Below are 27568 nucleotides of genomic sequence, written 5' to 3'. Positions count from 1 at the left end.
CTAGCGTAATGCTCAGACGGCATGCCTGGCTCCGCATCTCTGGTTTCAAGTCAGAAATCCAAACAACTCTAATCAGCCAGTTAACCCTGACTTCCTGTTTGGTCCTGAGGTAGACACCACTCTAGAGAACAGGTAGACACCACTCTAGAGAAGATTAAAAAAGACACTGAAACTGCAAAATCGATGGGAGCTCTGCAGTTTCAACAGTTCAGGGGCAGTTCCTTTCGTTGCTTCGGTAACAGGGGAGCTTCTAGAGGTCAAACGTCGCAACAAGCCCAATACACCAAGGGAGGCACACAATCCACCTATAACAAGAAAAATAGGGGTGTATACCGTGGAAACAGTACCAAAGGCAGAACACGTGGAAATCATAATGCCAGATCCTCAGCCACTAACAAACAGTGACGTCTTGTCACTGCCCCCCGACCATACCACACCGGTCGGGGGAGACTTCAGCAGTTCCTGCCAGTCTGGGAAAGCATTACCACAGACAGGTGGGGGAGACAACTTATACATCACGGCTATTGTCTAGAATTAACCTCCACTCCACCCAACATACCCCCAAGGCACCGTCCTACGTCCGCAGAGCACATGCACTTATTGCAACAAGAAGTCATCTCCATGCTGCAAAAAGGGGCCATAGAACTCGTGCCTTTAGCTCAACAGGGTACAGGGGTGTATTCGCTGTACTTCTTAATCCCAAAAAAGGACGGGTCTCTCAGGCCCATTCTAGACCTCAGACCCCTGAACCAATACATCCTATCAGAACACTTTCACATGCTCACTTTACAGCAAGTTCTGCCATTGCTCAGTCAGGGAGATTTCCTAGCAACCCTAGATCTGAAGGATGCCTATTTCCACATTCCCATTCACCCCAGTCACAGGAAATATCTCAGGTTCACCATCAACAACCAGCATTACCAGTTCAAAGTCTTGCCTTTCGGGGTCACCACTGCCCCCAGGGTGTTTACCAAATGCTTGGCAACAGTAGCCGCGCATCTTCGGAGACAACACATCCATGTCTATCTGTATCTAGACGACTGGCTTGTCCAGGCAAAATCGGCCCAGCAGTGTGCCAGCCACATGTCCCACACGATTCACCTCCTCCACAGTCTAGGATTATCACTCAATTACTCAAAATCTCATCTGCATCCCGCCCCTGTACAACAGTACCTAGGCGCGGAAATAAACACTCTCACTGCCACAGCGCAACCAAACTCAGCGAGTCAACAGCATGCAGGTACTGATTCAAAAATTCAGGCTACAACACTCACTCCCAGCGCAAGTGTTCATGCAACTAATAGGCAAGATGGCCTCCAGCATCTTTATAGTCCCTCATGCGAGGCTACACATGCGTCCGCTTCAGGAATGCTTAGCACGCCAGTGGAACCAGGCTCACGGCAGCTGAAAGACCTAGTGTTGGTGACCGGTCGTGCATACAACTCTCTGCATTGGTGGAACACACAAAACCTTTGCAGGAGACGACCGTTCCAGGAGCCTGTACCACAGGTGGTGCTCACAGCGGACGCATCTCTCCAGGGCTGGGGAGCTCATGTCCTCCATTATACTGTGCAGGGACTGTGGACCACACAGCAGAAACGGTTGCACATCAACTTCCTGGAATTGATGGGAATCTTCCTGGCGATGAAGGCGTTCAAGCTGCATCTCTGCAACAAAGTCGTGCTTATCCGGACGGACAACATGACTGCGATGTATTACATTCAAAAACAGGGGGACACACACTCCACACAATTGTCACACCTAGCACAGTGCATGTGGAAGTGGGCCATTCAGAGGAACATGTTCCTCATGGCGGAACACCTCCCAGGCAAGGACAACCAGATGGCGGACCTGCTCAGCAGGCACAGGCATCAGATGCACGAGTGGGAGATACATCCCTCAGTGCTCCAACCATATTTTCAGCAGTGGGGTCATCCAGAGATAGACCTCTTCGCCACACCAGAAAACGCAAAATGCCACACCTTCGCCGCCAGGTTCCCACACCCGCAGTCTCAGGGCAATGCGATATGGATGAACTGGTCAAACAGATTTGCGTACGCTTTTCCTCCGGCACCACTCATACCGCTAGTGGCGCGCAAACTGAGGCAGCACTCCATGACACTCATCCTAGTTGCTCCAACGTGGGCGAGGCAAGCCTGGTACACCACGTTCCTAAAACTTTCAGTGCTGCCCCACCAGCGACTAAAACTTACACCCAGGCTCCTCACTCAGAGCCATGGAGACATTCAGCACCCAGATCCGCAACAGTTAAGCCTTGCAATCTGGCTTCTGAGGTCATAGAGTTTGGCTACCTAAACCTACCCCCTGACTGTATGGACATCATCAAGGAGGCTAGAAGACCTACTAGAAGACCTACCACCAGGGCATGCTATGCGGCCAAATGGAAGCGTTTTGTCATCTATTGTTCCAATAATGACATTAATCCACTGGATGCTTCCACGCAAAACATCATATGTTACTTGCTGCACCTATACAAATGCAATCTTGTGGATAGTTCCATCAGAATACATTTAGCTGCAATGCCGCTTATCTTCAAAATAGACAGCACATCTCTCTTTTCAGAGTGCCAGCCATTAAAGCTTTTATGGAAGGACTCAAGAGTCATTCCTCCAAAACACCCGCCTTCGCCTGTTTGGAACCTCAACATAGTCCTCACCAGGCTCATGGGTCCACCATTTGAGCCTCTTCACTCTTGTGAGATTCAATTTCTCACATGGAAAGTGGCTTTTCTGGTGGCCATCACATCGCTCAGGCGGGTTAGTGAGCTGCAAGCCTTCACTATTCAAGAGCCTTTCATTCAAATTCATGCTAATAGGGTCGTGCTGCGTACCAACCCTAAAGTTATGCCCAAGGTAGTGTCACAGTTCCACATTAACCAAACTATTGAACTACCAGTATTCTTCCCAAATCCTGATTCAGTAGCAGACAGAGCACTACACACACTGGATGTTAAAAGGGCTCTCCTGTATTACATAGACAGGACTAAGGATTTCAGGAAAACTAAACAACTGTTTGTTGCCTTCTCTCCACAGCACAAGGGCAACCCGATTTCAAAATCAGGTATAGCCAGATGGATTGTTAAGTGCATACAGATCTGTTATCAAAAGGCTAAACGCACATTAACAGTTCCCCTAACAGCGCATTCCACACGCAAGTTAGGGGCATCCATGGCTTTCCTAGGTAACATTCCTCTAGAGGATAGCTGTAGAGCAGCTACATGGACCACCATACACACATTCACCAAACACTACTGCGTGGATGTACACTCAAAACAGCAAGCTGCTGTAGGTCAAGCTGTTCTCAGAACTCTTTTTCAGACTGCTGCAGCTGGCACGGGCAACCGCCAATAAAGAGGGTACTACTATTTATTCTACGCATAGATATAAATTCAGCAGCCCACATGCCTCGAACGGAATATGCTACTTACCAGTATGCATCTGTTCTTGGCATGTAGGGCTGCTGACATTTAGATCTCCCACCCTCCTCCCCGGTGCCTGTCGCAGCTGTAGCACTCAAAATTATTCACAGGCATGGTCATCACTTACTGTATCATACTCCATCTCTGCCACAATGGCGAAAAACAATCTGAGCATGGAGAGGATGCCCATGCGCACTGTAGTCCAGGGGAGGAGCCACCTATCTTGTGATACTTCGAAGACTCTTCCAGGACAACAAGGTGCAATCATCCGGACCCAACACTAGGCGGTGATCTATGCATAGATATAAATGTCAGCAGCCCTACATGCCAAGAACAGATGCATACTGGTAAGTAGCATATTCCTACCGAAGGTAAGTAACTCGTACGACATGGCTCACTACGATGAGCTTGAAAAGCTCATGCAGCATCTCCCAGACCAATATAAGACCATGACAAACGATCTTATACAAGAGGGGAAATTAATTACAAACACCTCAATTAAATGTGCCCTTGATGCAGCCGATACAGCATCTCGCACAATTAATACAAGTGTATTACTGTGCAGACATGCGTGGCTATGCATATCTGGTTTCAAACAAGAAGAACAGCCTACTATCCTCAATCAACCCTTCGATCAGGGACACTTGTTTGGACCTACTGTGGACACATCTTTAGAAAAGATCCAAAAGGACACAGAAACAGCCAAATCCATGGGGGCTCTATAAGCAACAACTAGTAGAGGTTCCTTTCGTCGCACCTCTTATAGGGGCGCCTCCAAAACAGCTGGCACAGAAAACACCTCTTCAGCATACAAAAGCCCCACTCAAACTTCCCCTAACAGGATATTTTAGAGGGACTTACAGAGACAATAGCAACAGAGGGAGAGGATGTGGTCAAATACCCCCAACTCCCCCACCACAAACCAGTGACTTCCCTCCACTGCCCCCAGACCACTCCACTCCGGTCAGGGGAAGACTATCACAGTTCCTACCTGTCTGGAATGCCATCACCACAGACAAGTGGGTAAGACAAATTATCCAGTATGGTTACTGCCTGGAACTTCTACCCCTCACCACATACCTCTGAAACAACGTCCAATATCCACAGAACATCTAATGCTTCAAAAAGCAGGAGGTTCTCTCTCTTGCAAAAACATTCGATAGAACCGGTTCCCCTACACCAGCAAGGTACAGGGGTTTACTCCCTTTAATTTCCTCATTCCCAAAAAGGGCGTTTCTCTCAGGCCAATATTAGACCTGTAGCTTGTCTCCTTTCTGGTGAAGAATTGGCTTGGTAGTTTGGTCTGCCCTGTTCCCATGATGCACTGGGCCAGGGACAGACTAATTTGCATATAGCCAGGTTCTGAGCTGGGATGGGGCAGTGAGATAAATAACGGTGATGGATCAAGCCCTGATCTTTGGACTGGGTAAGAGTGGTCTGCTTAATTCAGACACTCTGTTCATCACCACCCCCTTTTCTGTAATATTAGACCTCAGACCGTTAAACCTGTACATACAATCCTACCACTTCCACATGGTCACGCTACAACAGGTCCTCCCACTGCTCCAACAAGGCGATTTCCTTGCCACTCTAGATCTCAAGGACGCCTACTTCCACATTCCTATTCACAGGAGATACCTACGGTTCATGGTGGATGGACAACATTACCAATTCAAAGTACTTCCATTCGTGGTCACAACAGCACCCAGAGTTTTCACAAAGTGTCTCGCAGTGGTAGCAGCCCACTTAAGAAGACAACACATTCATGTGTTCCCTTACCTAGACGACTGACTCATAAAAGCCAAATCACGCAGCAATTGTGCACAACAAACATACAACACAATCCAGCTGCTCCACAACTTGGGATTCACAATAAACCTCACCAAGTCACATCTCCAACCGTCCCACACCCAGCAGTATCTATGTGCAACAAAAGATACTTCCAAAGCCCTAGCACACCCCAATCCAGCCAGTATGCGAGCTCTCATAACAAAATTTAATCCGCAACACTCACTACTAGTTTGAGTGTTCATACAGTTAATAGAGATGATGGCCTCTTGCATCTTACCTGTCCCTTACGCAAGACTCCAAATGCGTACGATACAAGAATGTCTAGCACAACATTGGAACCAAGCTTAATGTCATTTTACAGATCTGGTGTTGGTGGACAGCTGCACATATCGCTCTCTGCAATGGTGGAGCACACAAAATCTTTCCAAAGGGCGGCAGTTCTTAGACCTAGGTCCACAAATAGTACTAACAGGGGACGCATCGCTCACCGGCTGGGGAGCTCATCTCTTAAACCACACCATTCAAGGTATGTGGACCCCTCAACAAAAACTCCTCCACATCAATCACCTGGAGTTACTGGCCATATTTCTCGCCCTTAAGTCTTTTTGGAAACATCTCCTAGGCAAAACTGTCCTCGTCCGGGCGGACAACATGACAGCAATGTACTATATACAAAAACGGGGGGCGGGGGGGCACTTTCTCTGCAGCTTTCATGACTAGCACAGAGCATTTGGAGATGGGCCATTCCTCAAAAGATATACCTCTCATCAAAGCATCTACCTGGGATAATCGATCAAATTGTGGATCTGCTCAGTCATCAACAGCAGATTCACGATTGGGAACTTTATCTGCAAGTTCTTCATCTGTTTTTTCAAATGTGGGGCCACCCAGACATAGATCGGTTTGCCACACATTCAGACACAAAATGCCCAAACTTCGCCTCCCGGTATCCACACCCTTTGTCCAAAGGCAATGCGAAATGTATGAACTGGTCAGGCAGATTTGCGTACGCTTTTCCCCCTCTCCCGCTCATTCCGTTACTGGTGTGAAACTCAGTCTCTCACAATGATCCTGGTTGCTCCAACATGGGCCTGACAACCATGGTCCACGACACTGCTAGAACTCTCAGTAGTTCTGCACCAAAAGCTGCACCTTTCCCTAGCGCTTCTCACACAGAACCATGGAGAAATCAGACATCCAGAACCAGCTCAACTAAACCTAGCGATCGGGCTCCTGAAGCCTGAGAGTTTGGTTAACTCAATCTCCCATCAGGCTGTATAAACGTCATTAAAGAAGCTAGGCGTCCTACCCCTAGGGCATGCTATGCAGCTAAATGGAAAAGATTTTTAATTTACTGCAATAACAACACAATCAATCCACTAGATGCTTCAACTCAAAACATTATCTTTTATCCCCTGCATCTGCAAAGATGTAATCTGGCATATACATCCATACGATTACATCTTGCTACTATAGCAGCTTACTTACAAAACAGACAACACTTGTCATTGTTTAGGTTACCTCCCATCAACGCGTTCATAGAAGGCCTTAAAAGTATAATTCCTCCCATAATTCCACCCTCTCCAGTATGGAATATAAACGTCCTTACTAGGCTCATGGGTCTCCCATTTGAGCCCTTACATAAATGTGAATTGCAATTCCTCACATGGAAAGTGTCTTTCCTTGTGAACTCCAGGCATTAACCATACAAGAACCATTTTTGCAAGTACATCACAACAAAGGGGTTCGTAGGACACACCCTAAATTCTTACCTAAAGTAGTTTCAGCTTTCCACCTTAACCAGTCTGTTGAGCTCCCAGTATTTTTCCCAAAACCAGACTCCGTAAACAACTTTTCTTAGCTTTCTCACCACCACATAAGGGCAATCCTATATCAAAAGCTGGAATTGCCGTATGGGTTGTTAAATGCATTCAAATATGCTACCAAAAAGCAGAGCGTACGTTATCCATTCCCCCTAGAGTGCATCCCACACGTAAAATAGGGGCATCCATGGCATTCTTAGGCAACATCCCCATGGATGACATTTGCAAAGCCTCAACATGGTCTACACCGCACACTTTCACAAAACACTACTGTGTAGATGTGCAGGCAAAAGAACAAGATAGTGTTGGCCAGGCTGTACTAAGAACACTTTTTCAAACTACTGCAACATATACAGGTAGCCACCGCTAATGGGGTAACTGCTGTATAGTCTATGCAGAAGTATGCGATCTACAGCTCATGTGCCTCGAACGGAAAATGCTACTTAAAAGTATGCATCTGTTCTTGGCATGTAGAGGTGTAGATCCACATATGCCTCCCCGCCTCCCCAGACACCTATGTGTTGCAGTACTATCTTACTTAGATACATTACATATGGACATCTTTTCTAATCCATAATCACCCTTTATGGCGAAAACAATCTGGAGATGGAGTTGATCCCCATGCCTACTACTAACCAAAGGAGGAGTCTCCTGTCTCGTGACTACAAAGACTTCTACAATAACAAAGTGCAAACATCAAAGCCCAACACCAGATGGCGATCTACGCAAAAGTATGCAGATCTACAGCTCTACATCCCAAGAACCGATGCTACGGGTAAGTAGCATTTTCCTTGCCTCCATAGGATAACATGACTGTTTTTCTGTGAAAAGTTTCCAAGTGTGGAGTTTGAGAAACTAAAGAAAGTCTTGAAAATTGCATAATGTAACAAAAGCGATTTTACTTAACGGTTTTCAGGAAATGTCCCAGAGTGGTATCTAGGTATACTACTCTGTGTAAGCCTAGTAATCTCAAAATTAACTTACCTGCTGTTTTACTAAAAAGCCTATTCAAGTCTATGTACTGCATTTTCTAAGAATTCCATTTCTCTGCATCCATACTGTAAATCAAATCAAAGTTTATATGCAATTATCATTCAAACTGTATTTCAATTGGATTACTTCTGTAAAGTATTTATTGCTTACCTGTGACAGGCTTGTTTGGTTCTAGAACATAAAATAACTAAAGGAATATTTTTATACAAAAACAATTGGTCTGGAGTTCAGTCTTTGAGTGTGTGAATTAATTTGCTGATTGAATGTGTACAACAAATGCTTAACAATGTCCTCTGATACTGCCTTACTGCTCAACCATACTACCACAAATATAGGGTAAGGTTCTATTTAACTTTACCTTTGGGGTTCCACTGGACTCTGTGCACACTATATCTCACTTTGGTATAGTATATACAGAGCCAGCTTCCTACCCGCTGGTGTACAGCTTGTTTTGCAGCCTTAGCCCATTCAAGATGTGTGTTCTGTCTATTGTACTGTTATCTAGTGTGTGGGTCTCAATAAAGTCTTCGACAATAGTTTTCCTTTTGAACTTTGTTTTCTCACTTATGTTGCCTTTCATAAAGTGGGTGCATGCATTTCATGTTTTAGTCGACGAGTTTTGTACTATTTGTGCAAGTTGAAGATCAAAATGTTCTATAGTACATCGTACTGCACTCCTCCAGTTTCCAAATAACAGTTGTTACTGTTAACTAATTTAATGATCTACAGTTTACGGATTGCCATCTCTACATCCCACTGGGAAGTGTTAGGCCCTAAGAGGAGCATGAGGATATCTTGTTTTTCAAATTGTGCAGAGCCCTACGGCCGAGGAGGCCATGCTAATTCCAGCATTTCAGAATGATACTCCAATCCTGGTAAAATGATCATACCACTACTGCATAATGCAAATTACGTGAACCTAAGAATGCAATTTGTTCCAAAACCCCATCCCTATCATTCGTAGCAAAAAGGGATGCCATCCAGTCAATCTGTTCGAGTTAACACACGTGCTCGTTCTAATCCGATGCTTCCAAGAGCATATCCGGAGAACTTGCGTGATAGTCGATGAAACTCTGTTGAAACTCTGTTGCAAAAGGCGCTGTGCAGCCGCACAGGTATTCCATTCAGTCAACACTCCAATTGCAGATGCGCGCATCAAACGGTCATTCCCATAACAGGCCTGGCCATGGGCCTGTAATGGACCCACCAACAGATCATAATCTTGGTCTGCGCCGGACGCATTGGATAAAAGAAACACAAAAATGCCAACACCCACTTTGAATTTTTGAAAAAATGCCAATTATTTAAGGGCAATAGGACAAACACTGCTTCTTTTTGTTCGACCTGGTATATTTATTTCTACCTGTCAACTTTAGTATTTATTTGTTTTTATACTTTTTACAAAGAAGAAAAAGAGCATTCAGCTACATCACAATAAATATATACATCACTGTCTACAAAACACCAAATATGTACAATCCTATTATACAATTACAAACAATCTACATATAATACAAAACATACACAACATTCAGTTGAAAAAATCTTGTGCATAAATGATCAAATCAGTATTTATACATACGAAAAGAGACAAAGTCAAAATGAGGGAAGGAGTAATGATTTGATCTTAATAACGATTAGTGTTTACGAATAGCTCCTTCCAATATGCCGACGCGTTTCTGGTCCAAAGAGGTCAATCTTTAGACCGTCATCAGGGCTCTGTCACTTATCTGTTGGTTTTTATTTTATTTCGGGGGCGATATCTGTGAAAATACAGCCTGTACTTCACCGATGCACTCAATGCTGATGTGAACGCATTGGATAGGCATAAATTCAAGGCCCAAAAGAACAAGCATTGGCATAGCCAATAGGTCTCCCCTTTGGGACCCTATAAGTTTTTAGCCATGCAACAGTTCATGTTGCACCAAGGATATTGTGCTGCATAACTAAATACTTATAAGGTCCCAAAAGCGAGACCTATTGGCTATGCCAATGCTTATTTACAATGCAGCTGGTAACCCTCTCTAACGCACTGAAGGTATCACTGCTAGTAATCTTGCATGTGATGGCCACTAATGTAACCTTGTCTGATGTGATCACTTTAACAACATTAATATTAATAACACAGGCTAATTTGCAGTGAGCATAAGTAGCTCTTATTACAAAACATGTTAGAGAACCCTGGAACACATTATGAAACGAATGTCAACTGATTTGGCTGAATGTTGTGAACATTAGATATGTGTAAAGCTACAGCAGTTCTACCACCACAGTACTACCTTGTCCACTAAATGGTGTTGATAACTAGGAGTATGTTTCAATCTCCTTATTTTAATGATCTGACCCGATTAGATGTCGAACCACTAGTCTGATATAGATGTGTTGTTATTAAGTAACGCACCTGTAATTTGTGGCAAGAAATACATCGCAGTTGCATGTTACAGTCGAACAGTGCTGTTTTTCTCCCTTTTTTTAAATTGTTTGATCTCAGTTCAGTTGTTGAAATAAAGCAGATATATCTGACACACCATCAGTACCTTTAGCTAAGGGCTTCAATTTCTAATGCCTTGTAATTGGAAGCGGTGTATATATTTATATATCTAAAAGTGCCAGAACACTGCAATATTAGAGAGATGCAAATAAGGCTATGCAGAGTCTTCAACTGCAATACAATATAATTCAGAAGCTATCCTCGAAGTGAGGTCTCGACTCAGAGTTGAAACTTGAACATCTCAGAAGATGTGTCTTAACGGCTATAGCGGCCGACTATGAAGCTAGAGAACCAGGTTCGAGTCTGGCTTGAGATGCCTAAGCATCCCGTGATACTGGGCAAATCACTTGGACTCCCCGTGCCTCCAAAAAAAAAATAAGGTGTCTGTCTGTAATGCAACCGGTGCTCATATAAATCGCTCTGATACCTTCGGGTCGAGTTTGCGCTATATAAAACTGCAAAAAAAGTAGGGAAATGTGTCCAGTCACAGTCACTCCCTGCAGTTTTGCCTTTATCCTCTTGCCTCGAGGGTGCAGGCTTCCAGCACTGGCCTGAAAGACGGCAGATGGCGCTCCTTCCCAGATGCCCTGGTAGTAGTTACGCCGGCTGAGGCTCTCTCTAAGGAGCCAGGGTGCTATGCAAATGAGGGCTCGCCTGTCAGCGCTACGTTTAAAACTAACACGGTAACGGCAACACAACCTCAGTGCGATGAAGAGCTCTTGGTCAAAGGCTGTGTTTCTGGAAAGCTGCTTAGAGTAGGACAGACCCAGTCACCCGCCACCCCCAGGAAAGAGAACAGACCACGCCAAAGCTAATTCAGATGATTCGATAATTCTGTTTTCCGTTCCAGCTGGAAAGGTAATAATGGCCTGTTTAGAAGTTAGGGGCAATTTTGCCTATCTGAAAGAGACACGTTAATGATAGATTCCTTCCGAGATGACGTCACAGAGACTACTTCGGCGCCACCCATGCACTTTGATGTCATTTTTCTTTTTCCGCGCCGAAAGCACAGATCCGGATTGAGCACGTACCTCAGTAATTTTTTGACTACTCTTTTGAGACTTTTGTCTCCCCTTCTGTCTCTGGGTGCACGTAGGGATGCCCGGCTTTAAGTCTTGTGGGTCTTGTCACCGTACCATGTCGGTAGCGGACCCCAACGACATGTACCTCTACTGCCTAGAAACCGTCCATGACTCTCTCGACTGTCGAGCCATGGCCCCAAAGGCCCTGCGGGAGCGGCGGCGGAAGTTTCTGGAGGTCCAGCATTCCTCTCGCCGCCGCTCCGCGTCTAAGGGCCGTTCCCAAGACCGCTTGTGGGACCGGAGCAGTCGCTCTTCGGGCTCTAAGTCTTCACCTTCAGATTCCGGTAAGCGATGCCATAAAAAGAATTCGAAGAAGCCCGTTCGCTCTCCGACGTCCCCCCGTCACTCCACGGAGGTGGACGAGGGGGACAGGAGCTCCGCCCCTACGGCTCCTGTGGAGACGAGGAATCCCACGGCCTACCCGCTATACCCGGGTCTGTCGGCGACTACCGAACAGGTGCAAGAGTTTCTTGCTACCTTGGACTGCCTTTACAGGCCCCGGGCTCTCGCCGGCGTGCCTTCGGATCCCGTGTCCAGATCTTGCTGGCCCGGCGGCTTTGCCACCGGCTCCGGCGCCACAGGATCCTGCGCCGCTGGCTCCGGCACCACGAAGTGTAGTGCTACCGGCCCTGGCGCCACCATCGGCTCCGCCCCAATCACCGCGCTGGGTGGCATTCCTTCCACCCCTGCCCCGGTTCCTGGGCCATTTTGTTCCAGCCTGGTATCTGCAATGGGATGCGGCTCTGCCCCAGCCGGCGCTGTTCCCAGCGCCGCTTGTCCCTTCTCCGGCGCTGGCGCTGCCACCGGCTCCAGCTACGCCATAGCCGTACGAGGACTGGGACGGGTTCGAGGACCCCCTCGCTCGGCAATGTGACTCCGTGCAGGATTGGGTGGACGACCTTGAGGATGCCGGCGAACTGGATGTGTCTTTGGAGTGCGTTTCCCTCGGCTCTTCCGGACAATGACTCTTAAGCGGCTGGACCAATTTGGCAAGAGATTGTTCTCCTAAGCCAGCTTGCGGCTGCGGTCGGTTAACACTGCCTGCTTGTTGGGCCGTTACTCCCATGCAGTGTGGGAATCTGTGGCCCAGGTCTTCCTTCAGTGTTCTGAGGAGGTCCAGGCTATTCTTTACCAAGCGATTGCAGAGGGTAAGGAAGCAGCAAAGTTTTCCATCCGGTGCGGTTTGGATGTTATGTTATGTTATGTTAACGGTATTTATTGTGCGCACAGCTGCTCCAGCAAAGGAGCGTCCTGGCGCATGACAAGGTGAAACACAACACCGCTAACAGGGCAGAGGAGCACAAAAATAACCAGAATTAAAACAGAAAAGTCTTAATCGCCCTACGAAACTGTAGAAGGTCCTCCAGGAGTCGAATCTCAGCCGGAAGGGAGTTCCAAATAGCCGCCGCTCTCACTCGAAAGGAGCGGCCGCCGGCACGGCACAGCTTGAACCGGGGAACAATGGCGAGAGCCTGGCCCAGAGAGCGGAGGGAGCGAGACGGAACATACAAAGAAAGAAGATTAGACAAGATCTGGGGGGCAGTGCCTTTTAGAATTTTAAAAGCCAGACACAAAACCTTGAACTGGATTCTCGACCGCACTGGCAACCAGTGCAGGGAGCGGAGGGTGTTAGAGACGGAGCAGAATCTAGGCAAACCAACTATAGCTCTGGCAGCCGCATTTTGGACGCGCTGCAGGCGAGAAAGTTCGGCCTGATTAGACCCCACCAGGATACCGCTGATTCATTGGGCAGGACAATTTCTACGACGGTGGCGTTGCGGCGCCTCACCTGGTTGCTTTCTACTGGGTTCTCTCCCAATGTCCAGGTCTCGCTCATGGACATGTCCTTTGATGGTTCCCGCCTCTATGGCATTAAGGCCGATAACGCCCTGAAGCACTTTAAAGACTCCCGGGCTACGGCCTAGTCATTGTGTCTTTCTACAAAGAACCCTACCACGCCTGGTTTTCGTTCCTTTCGTGGCCAGGGTAGGGGCACTCAGGCGCGTCCCTCCAACAAGCATGTGCAGAACCAGCCTCAGCACGGCCGTGGATTCCGCAGGGGCGTGTCTGGCAACCAGCGCGTGGGTCAGTCCATCTCCAACTCCGCTGCTACCGCCTCTAAGCCTTCCTAATCCAAGCTTCAGGGAGCACCCCACGCCGGTGATTGGCAGGGTTCGCCACCACCACCACCACTGACACAAGATTACATTGGACAAGTGGGTGTTGCAGATAATGCACCACGGTTACTCGCTCCCCTTTCTGTCCTCTCCTCCCTGTCCTCCCTTCCAGCCATGCTACCTCGGTACCACTGCATGTCGGAGGGTCATTTGGTTCTTCCCCGTCAGGAAGTCACGGCCCTCCTGGCCAAGGGGGCCATCAAGTGCGTTCCAGGTCAGGAAGTATGGAGTGGTTGTTATTCCCCCTACTTTCTGCTCCCTAAGAAGGAAAAGGAGGGCTTGCGCCGCATCTTGGACCTCTGGGATGTCAATCGGTTCCTCTGGAAGGAAAAGTTCAAGATGCTGACTCTGGCTCAGGTCCTGACTGGCCTGGACCCTGGCGACTGGATGGTGGCATTGGACTTGCAGGACGCTTATTTTCATATTCCCGTCCTGCCGGCGTTACCTGCGGTTCACAGTAGGCCAGGAGCATTTTCAGTTTGCCGTGCTCCCCTTCGGCCTTACCAGTTCTCCTCGGGTGTTCACAAAAGAGATGGCGGTGGTCGCAGCTCTTCTGCGCAGGTTAGGGGTGTCAGTCTTCCCCTATCTCGACGACTGTCTGTTGAAGGCGGGCTTGCCCCAGGCGGTTTTCACCCACCTCCAGACTACGGCCGACCTCCTGCATTTGCTGGGGTTCTCCATCAACGTGCCGAAGTCACACCCGAGTCCCTCTCAGACGCTCCCTTTCATCAGAGCGGTTCTGGACTCAACACTGTTTCGGGTTCATACTCCCGAGCATCGGGTCTGGGATATTCAGGCTCTGATTCCGCTCTTTCAGCCTCTATCCCGGGTTTCAGTCAGAATGACCCTCCGGCTCCTAGGCCTGATGGCCTCCTGCATCCTGCTAGTGCGACATGCCAAATGGCATATGAGGGCTCTGCAGTGGGACCTGAAGTTCCAGTGGGCACAGCATTAGGGCAACCTGTCCGATCATGTCCAGATCTCGGAGGGCTCTGCGCGGCATCAGCAGTGGTGGCTCATGAATGGCAATTGGGTCAACTGCAGATTTCTCTCCCTCCCCCAACTGGAGCACACAGTGGTGACAGATGCGTCCCTCCTGAGATGGGGAGGTCACTTGGGAGAAGCAGAGGTCAGAGGCCTCTGGTCTCCGGCGGAGTCCAGGCTCCATATCAACCTTCTGGAGCTGCGGGCGATCCTACTTGCACTGAAGGCATTCCTTCCCTCTGTCCGGGGAAGTGTAGTGCAGGTGTTCACAGACAACATCACCGCCATGTGGTACTGCAACAAACAGGGCGGGGTGGGGTCGTGGACCCTATGTCAGGTGGCTCTCCGCCTCTGGACATGGCTGGAACATCAAGGCATTACCTTGGTGGTTAAACACCTGGCAGGTTCTCTGAACGCCAGGGCGGACAAACTCAGCCACCGGTGCATGATGGATCACGAATGGCGTCTGAACTTGGACGTGGCGCAAGGTCTCTTTCTGCAGTAGGGAGAGCCTTGGTTAGATCTGTTCGCCACTGAAGAGAATGCGCAATGTTATCAGTTCTGCACGTTAGAATTTCCAAGGCGGCACTCGTTCGATGATGCTTTTTGTCTCGAGTGGAGCTGCGGTCTACTGTACGTTTTTCCGCCTATACCACTTCTTCCCAGAGTGCTGAAGAAGATTAGACGCGACCGGGCCCAAGTTATTCTTGTGGCTCCAGACAGGGACCGAAGAGTATGGTATCCCGAGCTACTCAGTATGAACATCGATCCGTCTGCTTCTTCGGGAGGATCTTCTGTCGCAGCAGCAGGGGGTGGTCCTCCACCCGAACCTGTCCAGCCTCCACCTCCATGCATTGAGATTGAGTGGCGGCAGTTAACGGCTTTCAACCTTCATCCCGAAGTCTGTAATGTCATTCTGGCAGCCAGTCATCCCTCCACTAAAACAGTATATGCCTGCCAATGGAATACATTTGTGGCGTGGTGCATAGCAAAGCCTGTGGATCCCCTTTCGGACCCTCTTTCTGATCTTCTTCTGTTTCTCCGCTCTGTTCTGGGCACTATCAAAGGCTGTCATTCTGCCATTTCCGCCTTCCTGAGGCTTCCTGATCAGCCTTCTCTTTTTAAGTCCCCGGTTGTTAACCGCTTTCTCAAAGGCTACACACAGGTTTCCTCCCGTGCCTTTCATAATGCCTCAGTGGGACTTAAATCTTGTCTTGACTTTTCTGATGTGCGCTCCTTTGAGCCTCTTCATAACTGTCCTTTACGTCTTCATACTTTAAAGACTGCTTTCCTGGTAGCTATCACCTCTGCCAGAAGAGTGAGTGAGCTCCAGGCTCTTTCTTCTAAACCTCCTTTCCTTTCTGTTCATCCGGACAAGGTGGTTTTTAGGACCCGTCCTTCTTTCTTGCCAAAGGTTGTCACGCCCTTCTACATCGGGCAGACTATCACTTTGCCCACCTTCTTTCCTCATCTGCTTTCTTCCATGGAAGAGGAGAGGCTCAAAACGTGCTCTTGCTTTCTATCTGCAGTGTACACAACAGTTCCGGGTGGATGATCAGCTCTTTATTGGCTAAGTGGGCGCTTAAAAAATTCGGGCTGTGCACAAACGGACCAATTCCCGGTGGGTCGTTATGTGCATCAAAGCATGTTACTTCTTGGCCAAGGAGGAGCCTCCTGTGGGGTTGCGTGCCCATTCGACCAGGGCAACTGCAGCCACTACTGCCTTGGGACGCGGCGTTCCACTGCAGGACATTTGACAGGCAGCTACGTGTGCCTCGCTGCACACGTTTACCAAACACTACTGCCTTGACCATCCAGTCCGGAGAGTCATCTTCTTTGGCCGTTCGGTGCTCTGTGACTTTCTGGTGTAATCCTGTTCGCAGACCAACCACCGGGGTTGGTACTGCTGGGGTATCTATTCTAAGGTAAGGAATCTATCACTAACGTGTCTTTCAGATGCACAAGTTACTACTTGTGTAACAATATATCTGTAAGAGACATTAGTTAATGATAGATTCCTTACCACCCACCCATCCTCCCCGTTCTGCAAACTGATTACTAGGGTTAAGGTCATCCCCTTTCAGGGCCCTAGTTTTATGCACCAATGGTCAGTATCTTGCATGGCTCTGCGTTTCGGCGCGGAAAGTTGTGAACAGAACTGACGTCTGCGCGCATGGGTGGCCCCTAAGTAGTCTCCGTGACGTCATCCCTGCACTCACAACGCCAGTGACGGGTGCGGAGCCGCACAACGCCACCTACTGACGCACAGGGGTACTGCTAAGCAAAACTTTACGGATCCAGTCTAACGCCTGGGGATATTCTAAGGTAAGGAATCTATCATTAACTAATTTCTTTTACAGATATATCGTTACACAAGTAGTAACTTGTGCTTTAGTACTCTCGCCTGGTTCCCAACCCCACCCCTCGCTGGCTAATTGTTTTACGAATGCGTGAGAATTATCCTGTGTCTGTGGTGTTTCCTGGGAGCCCCTCCCTGACCCCCCCTCGTCCAATAACCCTAACCCCCTGAGCGCTTCAGTACCAGACGCAGGCGGGTGGCTAGGCCTCTATTGACACCCCCAGCTTGACATAAAGAGAGCCGTCACACACAAAATGCACTGAAAACCATCACTGGGCAGGTCTAAGTGAGGGCAGTGTGCAATGAGGCTCAAAAGGAACGGGTAGGACATGCATGGATAAGAAAATCTGCCTCCTATATAGCATTATAATATTGTGTGTAATTAACCGGACACAGATAGAACAGAAAGGTAAACTTTGTAATGTGCCTCTACATCCAAGAAAAGAAAAATCCAGTGGGATTTTCTGAATGACCAAGAAATATGTAAATAATTAACTGAAATTGGTAATATGTAAGTTTGCCACATACACTTTTCCTGGGGACAGCCTGAAAACTTGACTGGATTTTATTATTCAGTGGGAGAGCCAACCAAGCCCAAAAGTGAGCAAAGTCGCTGGCCCATCTAACTACATACCTAACAAATTAAACACATCCAAACAAAACAAGCGCAGCCCAAGGCTGCGAAAGTTAGAGTACTCGTGCATGCAGAGCCTTCCCTTGCGGGAGCGAGCAGCGGCAGGTGCGATCATTGCAAAAAGATGGCGCTTCTGCTCGCTCCCGCAAGGCAAACCCTCTGCATGCATGAGTACTCATTGGAAACCGTGCAAAACATGCACGAGTTTCCAAGAAAGAACGGAGCGGTGGCAAGAGGTCCTTCTTAACAGCGCTTGCGCTCTTCGTAGGAGAGACCTAAAAAGCACTGTCTGCAGTAGAACACAGGTTGCATGCAAGTGAAGTAAGCGAAGCGAAAAGTTAGTCCATACCTTACGCCAAGTGTCACCAATGGCAAGCATCCAAAAAGTTGTTGCATTTGGTCATGGTACAGTTGCAATTGGCTGGATCTGTGCAGTACCACAAGATGGGCAGCCATTGCGTAACAGGAGTAGAAGTACCAGCACACCACCCGCCAGCGCTAGCATTATTGGAAATCCTCACAAGGCGCTGGAAAAAAAGATTGGATATTATTATTTAGCATTTGTTGAGCGCGTAGCTACCCATCAGGCATCCTAGTGCTAGTGGCGACAGGCAAGCAACAGCAATAGTTCTCAGGTCATATTCTAAAACAGCCAGGTCTTCAGCAGCTTCCGAAAAGAGAGGTGATGAGCAGTTGAGCGAAGATGAGGATGAAGGGTGTTCCATAATCTGGCTGTGTTATAAGAGAAAGAGCGGCCTCCCGAACGAGCCCTTTTGATTTTGGGGACTGATGCTAAGAACAGGTTGGCTGAACGAAGACATCTCAAGGGGCAATAAAAGGTGATCAGGGAGTGATTCATTGTGTGTTCTTTGCCCCAGAGGGTGTTGTGGGCTATTGACAGTGATTTCAATTTTATTTGTTCGTTTATTGGCAGCCAATGTAGCATTTTAAGGGCGGGCTTGGCAGAATGAGTTTTAGGGGTATTAATTAGCCTGGCTGCACAGTTCTGCACGACTTGAAGTTTTCTCATGGTGGATTTTGGGGCACCAAAATAGAGGGAGTTACCGTAGTCCAGGCGGGAGAGAACTAATGCTTGAACCATGACTCTCCTAGCTGGCATAGGAAGGAGTGCTAGGATTTTCCAGATCAGTCTGAGGATGCCAAAGCAGGTAGGTGCTAGCTTCACTGCGTGTTGGTCAAATTTGAAAGACCTATGCAACCAGACCCCCAAGCTTTTCATTTTGGGTTTTGAGGCTGGTGGGGGGCCAAGACAGTTAGGCCAGCCCAGTCCGGATTTGGAGATATAGTGGTTGCCCATAACCATTCGCTCAGTCTGGTCTCCATTGACCTTAAGGCACGAGTGTTCCATCCATTTGGCCACCTTCTACAGACATAGTTCTACGTCGGATCGCAGGTTCTGGGGGGTATTTTAGAGCTACCACCAGTTGTGTATCAACTGCATATGTAACTATAGGGATCCTGTGTGGCAGGACTTGCTCAGGCGGGGTTTCATATATACATTAAACAGTGTGGGGTTTAATGAGGAGCCCTGGGGAACTCCACATATAAGTGATGGGCTCTTAGAGGTGTTAATTCCTTCAAATACCTGGAATGATCTGTCAAGTAAGAAGGACTTGAGCCAGGCAATGACGCCACCTGAGACTCCGACCTTTCTAAGTCTATTAAGAAGGATGTTATAGTTGAGTGTTGAAAGCGGAGCTCAGGTCTGGTATAATGATGGCAACCCCCCCTTGGTGGAGAATTTTTCTAGATTCCTCAAATACTGCGATAAGTGCGGTTTCAATACCATGTTGTGGTCAGAATCCGGTCTGTGATGAATCTAAAAGGGTGTGAGTTTCTAGTAACTAGGAGTGAATTCTGTTGACGTATTTCTCTAGGATTTTGTTTATCCCAGGGAGAAGCAAAATGGGATTATAGTTACCCAGTACCTCAGGGTTTAGACTAGGTTTTTTTTTAGCAGAGATCTTACCATGGCATGTTTCCACGATAGATGGACCTGACGGGTGGAAATAGACAAGATTAGCACTTCCAGTAGAACTGGGAGTATGGTTTCCTCTGCCTTACGAAGAAAATGGAGGCGTGTGATATCGCGAGGGGAACCAGATTTAACCTGGGCAAGAATTTGGGAAAGGGTGTCCAGGTTCATGAACGGAAGTTCCTCCAATCGGTGTTTGATGTCAGATGGAGGGTCATCTTTCAAGACAATATTGTGGGGACAAAGTATAATAAATGAGCAAGGACTTCAGTATCAGACGCGTTAAATATTTGATGTATCAGTTCCTCAAAATGAAGTGGGTGATTCGTATTCAGCAGTGACTGAATCTCACTAGTTGTTCTATCCACCTGCAATTCGAAGGTCTCCCGAGCCGAAGAGAGAGGAACTTCTTGTTGAAACAATAGCGCTTCGAGTCTGCATAGTTCCTTCATATCTGTTTTTAAAATTGGAATGAAAGGCCAAATAGAACGATCTACAATCCGCAATGCTGCAACAAGTAACGTTGTGAAACTGTTACTATATACAGGATGCCTGCCCATAAGCCACAGCAGTCATGGTTATTCAAAATAAGATAACTGCAATTAGAAAGCAATGCGAGCGTGGGAATTATTGCTGGGACTGGGGTACCTTTTAAAAAAAAAAAAACAAGGCAGATTAGGAACAGTAACGTTACAAGCGTTGTGCAATTTAACTGGTTTACAAATTAGGGAATATCCTACTGTGGAATCGCACTCCTCCCCTGTTAGTAAAACGTCTTTATCCTCCCGCTGACATCTGTAGGTGAAAGCAAGAACCATAGTTCTTGAATAAATGCACTTCACAGGGGTTCAAAGCGGCCTATCGGGAAGTGTTTCATGCGAGATTTAAACTGAAATAACGACAATGGCAGAGAAATAACGCCATGAATTAACCACATGGCTAAATCAGTCTCTGCTACAGAAACACGTTAGTGATAGATTCCTTACCTCAGAATTACCCCCAGGTGTCAGACTGGATTCGGAAAGTTTACGTGAGCAGTACCCCTGCCCGTCAGTAGGCATTGTCGTGCGACTCTGCATAATTCGTTGGCGTCGTAGTCGCCGAGATGACGTCGCTGGAGCTACTTGGACACGGCCACGTGCGCTGATGTCCGTTCTTTCTTTTCTGCGCCAGCAAGCACAGATCCGGAGAGATTGGTTCCCCTAGTCAATGTTTGACTGATGTTTTTTGGGACTTTTCTCTCTGTTTTTTTGAGTCTCTGAGTCCTGCTGTATAGGGATTCCCGGTTTTAAGTCTTGCAAGGCTTGTCCCCGCATGATGTCGGTGACGGACCCACACTGCTAGTGTCTCTACTGCCTGGGGCGCGACCACGACCCCTCATTGTGCCCCGACTGCCGGGCCATGGCCCTGAAAACTTTGCGGGAGCGGTCTCGAATGTTGCTTGAGGCCCGGGAGTCTGCTCCGCGTCATTCAAGGTCTCGGTCCCGTGGAAGGTTGAGGGACCGTCACGGAGCCACCACCATCGTTCGACGAAGTCTTCGCACTCAGAGTAAGGCAAGACGAAGCACAAGAAGTCAAAGCGTCGCGCAACAGGGCTGAGGGTGCGGGTGGTGCCACACCTGCTGTTCCGGTGGAGCCTAGGCAGTTGCCGACGGCCTACCCGTCTATCCCGGGTCCGTCGGCGACTCTGGCCCAGCTGCAGGAATTCCTATCTGCTATGGCCCACATTTTTGGCCTGTCTGGCCCGCTGGCGCCCCTTCAGGCCCTGCGGACCCGACCGGGGTCCTCACCTTCCTTCGTCTCTGGCCCAGACGACGTCGCGAGACCCCTGTGGATCCCTACCTGGATCACAGCAGATGGCGGTTGGCCTCATACGACCTCCACTGCCGGTGCTGGGCGGCCGCCTGTCTGTCGCCGCCCCCGGCTTCAACCCGGACGGGGACACGGTGCCGGAAGGGTGTCGACCGACACCGATGGTGACTTTCTATCCCTTTGTCCACCCACCGCCTTTCCCACCTGCTCCGCAGGTTACAGAGGATGGGGAGGACTGGGAGGGGTCTGAGGACCCTCTTGCAACCCAATGCGAGTTAGATCCGGACTGGTAAGAGGATTTGGAGGATGCAGGTGGACTGGATTTTTCTCCAGAAACTGGCGCACTGTCTCCTTCTCCAGAAACTGGCGCACTGTCTCCTTCTACCTACTGTGGCTAAGGAGAAGAGTGGTACTTATTCAGTGGTGTTTCGTAGAGCGGCCGAGGCTCTCCACCTCGAGCTCCCTGCAGTGGCCGTCAGGCTTAACCGCCTGACAGAAGTGCTTCGGCCAGCGTCTTCTCTGCGGAGCCGCTGCTGCCCTTCAATGACATACTTTCCGACGTTCTTTTTGGCACCTGGCACCTGGTCCAGGCCCAACACAGGAGCTCCTATGGATAGGAACGTGACACCATTTTCCTCTTCCAACACACTACCCCTGAGAGTTCGGTTGTCCAAGCTTCTGTGTCCCCTAGCGCATTCCCTTCCACACCTCTGGACAGGGAATCCAAGAAACTGGAGAACTTTGGGAAGAAGATTTTCTCTTCCGCCAGTTCAGGGTTGTGGTCTGTGAACACTGCATGCCTCTTGGACCATTATTACCACTCTGTATGGGATACGGTGACACGGGTGCTGCCTCCGTATCCGGAGGAGGCCCGGATGGTGCTCTCCCGGACTATTGCTGAGGGAAGAGATGCAGCCAGGTTCACGATTCGTTGTGGCCTTGACACCGCCGACTCGCTGGGCGGGGCGATTTCCACAACAGTGGCGCTGCGCCGCCACGCATGGCTGAGGACAACTGGTTTTTCTGTGGATTTCCAGAACACTTTAATGGACGTGCCCTTTGATGGCACACGTCTTTTTGGCGACAAGGCAGATAGTGCATTGGAGCGTTTAAAGGACTCACGGGCTACGGCCAAGTCCTTCGGCCTATCAGCCATGCGCACTTCTTCTGCTTTTCGCTCCTTTCGTGGCCAAGGAAGGGGCGCCCGAACATGTTCGTTTCAGACCACAGGCCTGCGAAGCAACAGTCTCAGCGCAGACCCGGACGTGGGACCCGCCGAGGTGGGTCGCAGGGCCATCGGCCGGGTCAGTCCACCACCTCCCTGTGCCGCCACTGCCTCCCAACCTTCCTAGTCCGGTGTTTTAGGCCCACCAAACGCCAGTGGGTGGCAGGATTCGCCAGCACCTCCCCCACTGGTGCACCATCACCTCAGGCAGTTGGGTTTTGCACATAGTTCGAAGGGGTTACTCCCTCCCCTTTTAGACTACCCCTCCAGCCATGCCACCAGAGTGCCACCGCATGTCGGGAGATCACTTGACACTTCTCCAGCAGTAAGTGTCTGCCCTCTTGGCCAAGAGGGCCATCAAGCGCTTTCCGATGCCAGAAGTAGGTCGTGGTTATTACTCCCACTACTTCTTGGTTCTAAAGAAGGACAAGGGCCTGCGTCCCATCTTAGATCTTCGAAACATCAATCGCTTCCTCCGGAAGGAGAAGTTCAAGATATTCACACTTGCTCAGGTCTTGTCTACCCTAGACCCGCAAGACTGGATGGTGGCGTTGGATTTGCAGGACGCTTATTTTCATATCCCCGTCCTGCCGGCCCACTGGCGTCCCCTCGGTTCACGGTAGGCCTCAAACACTTTCAGTTCACCGTGCTCCCCTTGGGCCTTACTAGCGCCCCTCTTGTGTTCACGAAAGTAATGGCAGTTGTCGCAGCTCATCTGCGCAGATCAGGGGTTTCAGTCTTCCCCTACCTCGACGACTGGTTGTTGAAGGCGGGCTCGCCCCAAGCAGTCATCTCCCACCTCCAGACTACGGCCGACCTGCATTTGCTGTGGTTCTCCATCAACCTGCCGAAGTCACACCTGATTCCCTCTCAGAAGCTCCTCTTTATTGGAGCGGTTCTGGACACGGCGCAGTTTCGGGTTTATCCTCACGGGCAGCGAGTCCGGGACACCCGGGCGATGATTACGATCTTTCGGGCCTTGTCCTGGGTTTCAGTCAGGATGACCTTGAGGCTGCGGGACTCATGGTCTCCTGCATACTGCTGACCAATCATGCCAGATGGCATATGCGGGCCCTGCAGTGGGATGGGGCGGCCATATGGGAGAGGTGGAGATCAGAGGCCTCTGGTCTCCGGCGGAGTCCAGACTCAATATCAACTTTCTAGAGCTCGGGATGATCCTACTTGCACTGAAGGCATTCCTTCCCTCTGTTAAGGGGAGAGTAGTGCTGGTGTTTAGACAACACCACCACCATGTGGTATTGCAACAAGCAAGGGGAGGTGAGGTTGTGGACCCTATGTCAGGAGGCTGTGTGTCTCTGGACATGGCTGGAACATCAAGGCATTTCCTTGACGGTTCAACACTTGGCAGGTTCTTTGAACGCCAGGGTGGACTAACTCAGCCGCAGGTGCATGATGGATCACGAATGGCGTCTTCACTCGGAGGTGGCGCAAGGTCTCTTTCAACAGTGGGGAGAGCCTTGGTTAGATCTATTCGCCACCGAAGACAACACGCAATGTCATCTCTTATGCGTTTTGGAATTTCCAAGGCGGCACTCGCTCAGCGACGCTTTTCACCAGTGGAGCTGCGGTCTATTATACACCTTTCCACCTATACCACTTCTACCCAGAATGCTTATAATCAGGCGCGATTGGGCCCTACTCAGTAGGAACATGGATCCCCGATCCGACTGCCTCTTCGGGAAGATCTTCTGTCGCAGCAACATGGGATGGTCCTCCACCCGAACCTGTCCAGCCTCCACCTCCTCGCGTGGGGATTGAGCGGCGACAGTTGATTCCATTTAACTTGCCTCCTGAAGTCTGTGATATCATTCTGGCAGCCAGGCGTACCTCCACTAAATCGGTATACACCTACAGGTGGAACAAATTTGTGGCATGGTACACAGCAAAGGCTGTGGATCCCCTTTCTGCCCCACTTTCACAAGTCCTTTTGTTCCTTCTTTCTCTGGCCCAGCAGGGCTCTGCTCTGGGTTCTATTAAGGGCTACCTTTCTGCTATTTCGGCCTTTCTCAGGCTCCCTGTTAATAGATGTTCGAGGCATGTGGGCTGCTGAATTCATATCTGTGCATAGATCGCCGCCTAGTGTTAAGTCCGGATGTTTGCACTTTGTTGTCCTGGAAGAGTCTTCGAAGTATCACGAGATAGGTGACTCCTCCCCTGGACTATAGTGCGCATCGGCATCTTCTCCATCCTCAGATTGTTTTTTTCCGCCATTGGGTTCAGATGTTATTCCTCTACTCCAACTTCGTAATCGAAACTAACCTACTTTCTAAGGCCGAAAGGCCTTCTAACTCGACAGTATTGTTCTCGTTCGGTGTTTATTGATTCAAACAAACTTTCCATCTTGATCCGGTCGTCGACGCGGGCCGTTGGGCCTTTTCGACGTAACGTGGGATTGCTGTCGATGAAAAGGAGTCCGTTCAAAATGTGCCCACAATGCCACACCAAATTCCCGCATACTGACAAACATACAGTATGGAACAGGTGTTTATCACCAGACCATAACGAACAAACTTGCTCAGCGTGTGCCCAATTCCGTTGGAAGAAAACCATCCGGAATCGACGGGCCGCTAGGCAAGAGATGCAGCGGCAAGCACCGGAACCGGAGAACATCTTTGATGACGAACACGACCTCCCGGAAGCAGTAGACTTGGATCTAGAAATCGTCACCGTCGAGGACCAGTCGGACTCCGATGACCAGATCATGCCGGGGCAAAAAGTGCGTACTCAGCCCCCAACCCTGCTCTTTCCAAGAGAAAAAGCTCCGGTCGACGCATCGCCTAAAGGCCTTAGCCGAGATCGACAAGTTACTTCAGAAGCCCCGCCCTCCGGCTCGGCTCCAAAGCCCAAGACTAAGCCTTTCGATACACCCGGCCCGAGTAACACTTTCCCCAAAAAGGTTGTCGACCCGAAAAAGGTTGTCGAACCGACGGGCATCGAACCAAAGAAGGGTGTCGACCCAAAAATCATCGAACCGAAGAAGGTTCTCGAACAAAAGAAAGTCGGCCAACCCAAGAAAGCTATCGAACCAAAAACTCTGGAACCGAAGAAGAGTTCTAAGCCACAGAAGGTCGTTGATCCAAAGAAGATACTCGACCCGGAGAAAAACCCCGTCGTAACGGAAAAAGCTGTCGACTCGAACAAAAACATCGAGTCGAAAAAAGTCATCGAGCACAAAAAACAAGACAAACGTATCGAACCAAAGACTCCGGTCGATCCAAAACAGGTTGTCGATCCAAAGAAGGTCGCCGAACCAAAAAAGACTGTTAAGAGCTTCGACAAGGACAAAGTTGTTGAACCGAAAAAGGCCTAAGACCCTAAAGCAACAGTCGAACCAGACACAGCTCCTCGACCTAAGGCTCTCGAGCCAAAAAGTCACGGACTACTCACCAAGCCAAAAACATCGGCACCAAGGCCACGAACAGTTAACGAAGAACTCTTCCATCCTGATCCAGTGTGTGAGGAACAATCTAAACTGTACATAAACCCTGAAACAGGAAAGGTTACAGTTTATCTTTGAAAAAAGAGACCATTAGACATGGACACTCCTTCCCCTGTTCCTCCAAAGAAGAAAGACTTCGGGACATCTCCCTCTAGACCTTTCACTCCTCCTCCTCTCTATCCTAATATGCCTTTTGTGCCTTACTCTCTTACTCATCATACTGTGAATGTGTAGGAGAACATGGGGGTAGATCCTCAGAATGATTTTGATGAGCCACAGGATCCAGATGCACAAGATCCTGATACACAAAATAACCCATGGGATGACCAAAACGATCCATATGATCCACAGCCCATCCCAGACACCTCCACATACCCTACAAAACCGTTGCCTACTGACGACACCATTCTTTTCAATCAACTGCTAGACAGGGCAGCAAAATATCACAATGTGGACATGCACACTGACCCCCATAGAAGAGGAATTTTTATTTGACACCTTTCCTACTTCTGAGAAAAATGTCAGGACACTACCTATGTTGAAAGGGGTACTCAAACATGCGCCAGACATATTCAAAGATCCAGCCAGAGCGCGTGTACTCAACCCAAGGGTAGAAAAAAAAATAAGGTGGCCCCTTCCGACCCCGCCTATATCAAATCCCAGTTGCCTTTAGACTCACTAGTAGTGGCAAACGCTTGAAAGAGAGCCAACTCACAAACAGGAGATGCTCCCCCTCCTGACAAGGAGTCTAAGATCCTAGAAGCTTCAGGCAAAAGGGTGGCCTCACAAGCTGCAAATTCATGGAGGATTGCAAACACACAGGCTTTATTAGCACGCTATGATAGAGTGCACTACGATGAACTTGAAGGTCTGCTGTAACACTTACCATAACCTTTTAAAGCTAAAGCTACCGACCTCTTTCAGGAAGGCAAATTTATAACTAATGCTTCCATTAAATGTGCGCTTGACGCAGCTGACACAGCAGCAAGTTTCATTAATACCAGTATATTACTATGCAGTCATCCGTGGTTACACATCTCTGGTTTTAAGAACGAGGTGCAAGCCACAATCCTCAACCAACCAGTTAACCCAGATTTCCTGTTTGTTCTAGCAGTAGACTCAATCTTAGACAAAATGAAAAAAGATACTGAAACTGCTAAGTCTATGGGCGCACTTCCGTTTCAACAACACAGAGGTTCCTTTGGTCGCTCCTTCTACAGAGGCTCCGCAAGAGGCAGCACATCACAGGCTTCCTCTACAATCAAAGTAACACCCAGAGTACCTTTAATAAAGGCTCCAACA

At 48.9% G+C, this 27568-nt stretch overlaps 1 protein-coding gene across 12 annotated transcripts in view; it reads left to right on the top strand.

Moving 5' to 3' along the window:
- The window catches only part of RC3H1 (ring finger and CCCH-type domains 1), an 885277-nt gene that overhangs the window by 611921 nt on the left and 245788 nt on the right, over positions 1 to 27568 (top strand). The gene's annotated exons all lie outside the window — the stretch shown is intronic.

This window comes from Lissotriton helveticus, chromosome 1_1 (genome assembly GCF_964261635.1).
Source record: "Lissotriton helveticus chromosome 1_1, aLisHel1.1, whole genome shotgun sequence".
Classification (NCBI taxonomy): domain Eukaryota; kingdom Metazoa; phylum Chordata; class Amphibia; order Caudata; family Salamandridae; genus Lissotriton; species Lissotriton helveticus.
Note: the sequence above shows the minus strand (reverse complement) of the source record. Positions and strands in the feature narration are given on the sequence as shown.